The 8008-nt window shown below is 46.4% G+C and overlaps 1 long non-coding RNA gene across 2 annotated transcripts; it reads right to left on the bottom strand.

Annotated features, from left to right (window-relative positions):
- Positions 1 to 2133: 2133 nt before the first annotated feature.
- On the bottom strand, positions 2134 to 5565 carry LOC132534327 (uncharacterized). 2 transcript variants are annotated; one of them, XR_009546051.1, is made up of 3 exons: positions 4550 to 5565; positions 3927 to 4342; positions 2134 to 2701 (listed from the first exon to the last, which is right to left on the bottom strand). It is a non-coding gene; the product is annotated as an uncharacterized LOC132534327 (long non-coding RNA). The 2 variants fall into 2 exon arrangements; XR_009546052.1 differs by having other exon boundaries at positions 3927 to 4338.
- Positions 5566 to 8008: the final 2443 nt, after the last annotated feature.

Raw genomic sequence — 8008 nt, 5'->3', positions numbered from 1 at the left:
GATTGGGCATATATGTGGGAAAATCTTATCCACAGAAGAGGTGCTCAAACTTAGTACTGAGTGACTGTTATTTCTACATCCTGATACTCATAGTGCTGAAACCAAATATCACCAAGGGTCTCCCAGGATGATTAAAAGCAAAAAGGCCCATTCTAGCAGCTGACAAAGCAGGTGCCAATTCACAAAGTTGGAGAAACATGAGGCAGTAATCAGAAATAGTAGAGGACAAAGCCACAAACACCTTCCCACTGATGGGACACTCTAGAGCCCCATGAATGTTGACTGAACATGACCAGTTGTCACCAGAGACTTGGCCACTTGTATATCATGCAGGTGGAGCCTGGTTCAGAATTTAATGCCAGAGAAATGGCTGTGAGAATCCTGGACCTGCTAGATTCTTACCAAGACCTCTGGAGAACTTCTTCAATGTCTCTTTCAGTCAGTCTCCTCATCTTGAAAATGGGATTAACAGCACCGCTAAGAGGTTGTTCTAAGCATGTTAAATGATGCCTATGAAATATCTGGAGGTGACAGGAGCCTCATAAATGGGAGCTCTCTTGTCACTGTTATGGGAGATCCTGGCTGGACCAGCCACAGAAAACTGTTCTACCTGTCCCTTGGAGTTAACGGAGTTAATGGCAGGAGCGGGTAGGTGGCAGTTTTTGCACCTCCACAGACCCCAGAAGTTGTGTTCTGCCCATCATGAGCCTAACTTCTCAGGTCCTCAAGATTCCAGATACCACCTTCACCTCCTCTGGCACCTCTATCCATAGCTCTCTATGCATACAGAATATGCCCTCTGTTTGATTTTAGAAGGAGGTAGATAAGGCACATTGGTAAGTGTGCCACAGGAAAATCCTATCGCATCCCAAGTGGAAACAGAGCCCTTTAGATAGCCTCCCCCAACTACATGCTATGAGCAGAATGACTTAATGAGTTGCTTGAGGTGAGAAAAATTAACTATATGTATTCCAGGTATAATTGTGCATATCCACTCTCAGACTCTACTGCTACTCCACAGACCCTAGCGGTAATTAGCTCAAAATTAGTCCCAAAGGTCCTCCATTCTGGGAGGCCCTCAGTGCTAGGACTAAGCAAGTCTGACGAACCCAAACTCCAAAGAAAAATGAGATCTTGGTCAGTCACTTTACTTAGCCTCTCACAGGCCTCATTTCCTGTCTGTAATTCATGGGTTGTGAACTCGAGCATGCTATTGGGAGTGTTTGTCACACAGCTGACACTATATACATGGCAGCTATCTTCTCTCCTTGGTATTATTATATTCCTCTTTTATATTTAATTTTTTATTGTCTTTATTTATTGGATAGAAACAGTCAGAAATAGATAGGGCAGGGGGAGACAGAGAGGTATCTGCAGCGACTCCCATCTCCCTAAAAGGAAGAGCAGCCTGCTATTCTATGCCTGCATCAAACTACTCTGGTTCTCCTTCCAGAGCCTGCAGAAAATCTCCCTAGAGAGATGCTGCAAATTCAGTCACTCTTTTACAACCTCCTAACTCAGACAACATTCAGAAGAGATTGTAACAAAAGGACTATTTGCAGTCTTAAGGAGAGGACTTTAGGAACCCCAGGAAGTCAAAGGTAAAGACATTAGCAATGGCCAGAAGCTATGTCCACACCTTAGCCTGAAGGGAATGGGTTTCCGGTGGCTGGGATAGGGCCGAAATTGACTAAATGCAGGCAAAAGTCAGAGGACGGTCTTCAAACAAGACAGCTACTTGACAGAAGCTAAACATTTAGTTAATTAATTAACTTACTTTGTAGCAATGAAGTTGTATAGATTCTGAGCCTCAATAAGAACTCTGCTGGCAAAAAAAAAAAAAAAAAAAAAGACACGTAGATTTTTCATTTGAAGAGCTGCTGTGGTAGCCAGGCTAAGACACCAATAGAACTTAACCTGAGGTGGGGCAAGGTGGCGGTGCACCCAATTCAGTGCACATAGTACTATGCACAAGGACTGGGGTTCTAGCCCCTGCTCCCCACCTGCAGAGGAGCCACTTCACAAGGTGTATGGTATCTCTCTTTCTTTCCCCCTCAATATCTCCCTTCCCCTCTCAATTTCTCTCTGTCTTATTGGATAAAATTGTAAAAAATTAAAGAAAAGAAAAAAATAGAGACTTAAGATATTTTTTATTCCTCTGGATTATCCTCTAGATGATGACCAAAAAAACAAACAAACTATCATTTATTGAACATCTACTATACACCAAGCACTGTGCTTCACATGATTCTTACAACAGTGCTGTGAGGTCACATGGTTTCAAGATGAGGAAACTGAGACTCTGAACAAGAGTCCTGGTGACAATCACTCCATCAGGATATGAATCTCGCTCTCTCAATGGAGCAAGCCATTCTGTTTCACTTGAGTTTATGAGTTCAGTGACAGGGTGCCAGCCCTGCCTCTCTCCACCATGGCCACTGTATGCAGGATGCATTCAAGTTTTTGTTACTGAGCCTGTCTACCCAATTTCTAAATAGGACCCACTCAACCCTCAAACCTGAACTTAATGTCAGAAGAAGCCAGAGAGATTCTCCATCTGATTGTCCCATCTCTGAGAACCTTCCTTGACCAAGTTAGATGGACTGAACTTTGAGATATACAACTTTCCTTTGCAAGGTACTTCCTGGGTCTGAGGGCTCAGATTGCAGCCGGTCTGCAGGAGGAGGGTGTGGAGTCCTGCCTGCAAGGGAAAGAAGGAAGACGGGGACCTAAATTCTTAGCCTCAGAAATGAATTAGTTCTGTCCCTCTACCCCTGCAGCACCACTTCACAGGATGAGAAACTCCCACAGAAAAAGAGATTAAGAAATATGATAATTAAAATAATTTAATAACAATAAAATTAAGTTGTTGAGGCAGGAGAGATAACATAATAGCTATATAATAATTAAATAAATAAATACATACTTTCATGCCTGAGGCACCAAAAGTTACAGACAGGTTCAATTCCCAAAGCCACTATAAACCAGAGCTGGGCAGTGCTCTGGAAAGAAAAAGAAAGAAAGAAGATAAGATGAAAAGAGGGAGAAAGAGAAAAAGAAAGGAAAGAGGGGGAAAGAAGGAAGAAAGAAAGGGAGGGAGGAAAGAAGAAAGAAGGAGGGCAAGAAATAGAGAAAGAAGGAAAAAGGGGAAGGGGAAGGGGAAGGGGAGGGGAGGGGAGGGGAAGGGGAGGGGAGGGGAGGGGAAGGGGAGGGGAGGGGAGGGGAAGGGGAGGGGAGGGGAGGGGAAGGGGAGGGGAGGGGAGGGGACTGGAAGGGAGGGGAGGGGAGGGGAAGGGAAGGGATGGGAAGGGGGAAGGGAAGGGAAGGGAAGGGAAGGGAAGGGAAGGGAAGGGAAGGGAAGGGAAGGGAAGGGAAGGGAAGGGAAGGGAAGGGAAGGGAAGGGAAGGGAAGGGAAGGGAAGGGAAGGGGAGGGGAGGGGAGGGGAGGGAAGGGGGAAGGGAAGGGAAGGGAAGGGAAGGGAAGGGAAGGGGAGGGGAGGGAAGGGGGAAGGGAAGGGAAGGGAAGGGAAGGGAAGGGAAGGGAAGGGAAGGGAAGGGAAGGGAAGGGGGAAGGGAAGGGAAGGGAAGGGGGAAGGGAAGGGAAGGGAAGGGAAGGGGGAAGGGAAGGGGGAAGGGAAGGGAAGGGAAGGGAAGGGAAGGGAAGGGAAGGGGGAAGGGAAGGGGGAAGGGAAGGGAAGGGAAGGGAAGGGAAGGGAAGGGAAGGGAAGGGAAGGGAAGGGAAGGGAAGGGAAGGGAAGGGAAGGGGGAAGGGAAGGGGTCCACTGCCTCATGTGAATGCAGTCACATAACTTTGGCCATGACTGTCTCTCTTGCCAGTTTCCTGCCTGTCCTACCAGCCTCCTCCTGTCTAGCTCACATCTCTCCTGCTGCTGGACAGGCAGCTCGTTCCTTCCCCCTCATCAGTACCTTGTGGAGATGGAGAACAGCTGCTCCGGGAGCCTCTGGAGACTAACTTTTCAGAGGTCTGCTTTAGTGGAAACACCAGGGGCCCGAGGAATGTTCCCCTTTGTTTGAAAACGAATGACTTCCTCTTCAGGCTGCTCTGAGGGGCTTCCACCTGAGTTGTGGTAACTTCAAAGGCTCCCCACATTTCTGCTCCAGAGGCCAGAGGCCAGTCGGGGCCTCCTCCTGCTGCTTCTGCCTGGGACTTCCAAAGCCCCTGCCTTAAGGACGCCCCAACGGGGGAGGGTCTGTGTGCAGAGTAACCATCCTCCTCCTCTCCTAGGTGGCAGCCTTCACACAGATGCAGACGTTGGCTGGCCTTCAGGAGTGGGTGTGCACCTCCCAAACACAGTGCTCTCTTCCGACTGTTAGGAATCTGTCTTGGAAAGCAGAGGCGAGAGGGGTGATGGCATACAGACAGCATTCAGCAAAGGTCTCCTATCTTTAGTTTCATTTTGTAATAAATATTTATGACCAAGTTACAACAAGTCTTGAAAAAAACAAAAGAAGAAAAGATGAGGAAGAGGAGGAGGAGGAGGAAGTAAAAGAAGTAGAAGAAGAAACTTTAGATAGAAACAGATACTTACCACTGTGTTAATTACAGGCCTTCCCAAGACCTGGCTGATGTGTGTTTTCAAACACTTTGTAGCGGTTCCTCCTTTTTTAAAAAAGCCATGCATGGCAAGCAGCTGTTTTCGATATGCAGCTCGGTCCTGCAACAGACAACTGTTTCTCTTTTAGCAGCTCTGTCAAGCTTAATTTGAGATTAATTTAACTGCAGGTGTCAGGTAAGAACAGTACATTTTGAGGACCAAGAATCCTGCTGGGGGGAGGGTCAAGGAAGAAGGGAGGGAGGCCCAGGAGGGTCAGGTCAGAAGATAGAGGAGAGAGCAGATGACCTCACCAATGTGTCCCAGAACCTCACCTCTGCAGAGTCCTGCCCCACTAGGAAAAGACAGAAATAGGCCGGGGTTATGGATCCACCTGCCAATGTCCATGTCCAGTGGAAAAGCAATTACTGAAGCCAGACCTTCCACCTTCTGCACCCTATCAAGACTTTTAGTCCAGTCAGGGATAGAAAGCATAATGGTTATGCAAAGAGACTCTCATGCGTGAGGCTCCAAATTCCTAGGTTCAGCCCCCCATACCACCATAAGCCAGACCTGAGCAGTGCTCTGGTAAAAAAAATAAAGAAAAAAGAAAAGGAAAGGAAAGGAAAGAGAAAAGAAAAGAAAAGAAAAGAAAAGAAAAAAGAGGAGAGGAGAGGGAAGAAAAGAAAAGGAAAGGAAAGGAAAGGAAAGGAAAGAAAAGAAAAGAAAAGAAAAGAAAAGAAAAGAAAAGAAAAGAAAAGAAAAGAGAAAGAATTTTGGTCCATTCTCCCAGAGAGATAAAGACTAGGGAGGCTTCCAATTGAGGGGATGGGATATGGAACTCTGGTGGAGGAAACTTTGTGGAATTGTACCACTGTTAAACAATTTTATTAGTCATTATTAAATCACTAATAAAGAAGGAGGAGGAGCTGTGGGCTGATCGTAGGACAGCTCTGTTCACCCTGCCTGACTTGAGAGAGATGCTGTGTTCACACCATAGATTCACCCTTGGATCCTTAGAGAAGGGTTCTTTGCAGGCAGAAGGACTGAACATATTAATTACCTTGTTCCCTGTGTCATAAAATCTCACAAACAAGCTGCATAAGTCACACCCTGACAGCTCCGAAGCTTGTCCAGCACTAAACACAAATGGACTCTAATGTGGCATCTGGAGTGGTGGGACCCGGCTCCATCACCCTCAGCACACATCTGTAGCTCATCTTATCGTTTGAAGAAATATATGAGTCTGTCTGCTTTTTTTTTTTCTTGCTCTAAGTCTTTTGCAGCTTCTGCTCCTCCATTTGTTTGAAAGCCATCTGCTCCGTATAAAACTGGGGGCGGGGGCACACAGTGAGAAGAAACATTCAGAAGATGAACAAATGGGGAAGAAAATATACACAGGACCGATGCTTCTGTCAGCTGCAGTGGGCAAAACACTTTCCTCTTCGGAGCCCCTGCCTCTCAGTAGCTGCTGGATCTGGGGCGTCGTGCTTTGCTCAGGCTAGTTCTTTCTCCTGGTGCCTTCTTTGCCATTTAGAACAAGAGCCCTAATGTGGGGAATGCTGGGAAATTTCAAAATGTGAACATATATGCTGGAGCTGACATCCAAAGATGCTTTCCTAAGGTCCTATGAACAGTGGGACTCAGACAGGAGACCCTGGCAACGGGGGTGATGTTTTCCCTAAGAATGGCAATGAAGGCCCCGGTCTCCGGAGTGTATGTCATGGCATGAAGTAACCACAGGGTGGTAGAAGCTGTGCAGTGGCCTATTCTTGCTCACACTCTCTTCCTGGGAAGCAGAGAGGACAGAAGCCAAGCCTGCGGATGCAAACAGCAACAGCCACGGGCTTCCTGCCCCTCCCACCCAAGGTGTCCAAGCTGGAGCTGGTTCCAGGGAGGCACCAGGAAGTTTGTACGTTGACCCTTGAAGCCACTGCCACCCCACCACCACCACCACCACCACACCTGGTCAGGTTTGCTAATAGAACATGGACCAAGCAACCTACAAGGTTCAATTCCAGAAGACACCACTTCCTTTGCAGGAGATTCATTTAAAGAATGTATTCAGGGACCAGCAGTGGCAAAATGGGTTAAGCATACATGGTGCAAAGCTCAAGGATAAGCCTGAGGATCCTGGTTTGAGCCCCCAGCTCCCCACCTGCAAGGGGGTTGCTTCATAGGCGTTGAAACAGATCTGCAGGTGTCTATCTTTCTCTCCTCCTCTCTGTCTTCCCCTCCTCTCTCCATTTCTCTCTGTCCTTCCCAATAGCAGCAATAATAACAATAACAGCAACAACAAAATGGGGACAAATGGCCTCCAGGAGCAGTGGATTTGTAGTGCAGGCACTAAGCCCCAGCGATAACCCTGGAGACAAAAAAAATATATATATATATATTTAATGACCAGGTGGCTGGTTTGCCTTGAAAATAGGGCAACAGCACTTCCAAGGGCAGAGACCAGTGTAACACCACTCCTCCCCTCCCCTGGGAAAATGTCGCCCTTCTTACAGTGCACAAAGAGAGCCTTAGAAACCCTGAAGCTGTGGTCCAGGAGGTGGCACAGTGGCTAAGGCACTAGACTCTCAAGCATGAGGTCCTGAGTTCAATTCCTGGCGGCACATGTACCAGAGTGGTGTCTGGTTCTTTCTCTCTCCTTTCCCCTATCTTTCTCATAAATAAATAAAATCTTTAAAAAAACAGAAAAAAAACCTGAAGCTTCCAACAGTCAGTAATTTCATTTTTCTCATTGGTCTTACCGGGCCCCAAAATGTTATAAAAACTGATCCAAGAATTTACTGTTCTCACTGTTACTATCAGCAGAACTGGTTTCATCAGGAAAATTTGGTCCATCCTCCTAGTAGGGGAGAAATGAGAGGAGGAAAATGGGCAGAGGGCTCTGAACTCCAACTCCATCAGGACCTGGACAGAGAAGAGGGAAAAGGAAGGCACATTTGCATGTAGTAATAGGTCTAGGTGTGACTTGGCAAGGAAGGGAAGATGGGAACATAGGAAAAAAGAAAAGTGGGAGGGGGGCAAATATAGACAAATAATTGTAGAAATAATAGTTGATCCATATCTGCAACCTTAAGAGAACTGCTGTATCTTCTAATAAAGGGATTGGGAATTCAGAACTCTGCTGGTGGGGATGGTGAGCAGTTGTACCCTTATTATCTTGCAATTTTGTAAATCAATATTAAATCACTAATAAAAAAATAAAAGTTTGCTGAAACTAAAAATAAAAATAAGTGAAGTGGTGTTAGGTTTTCCTGCTTCTATTCCCCCCCTTTTGAGTGCTAAACACTTCAAGTGATGCAGCCAGCCAGTGCTTGTGATGACACATTTGAGACTTGGCCCCTAATAAAATAAAGTAAAATCTCACCACGGTCGTTGTTGTTTGTAATGTAAGGTTCTCTCAGGTGGTACTCAGAACCCTACATGTGACTCTGGCTGTAGGGA

Source organism: Erinaceus europaeus, chromosome 18 (assembly GCF_950295315.1).
Source record: "Erinaceus europaeus chromosome 18, mEriEur2.1, whole genome shotgun sequence".
NCBI classification, from domain to species: Eukaryota; Metazoa; Chordata; class Mammalia; order Eulipotyphla; family Erinaceidae; genus Erinaceus; species Erinaceus europaeus.
The sequence above is the reverse complement of the archived record's forward strand: the minus strand, read 5'-3'. Positions and strand labels throughout refer to the sequence as shown.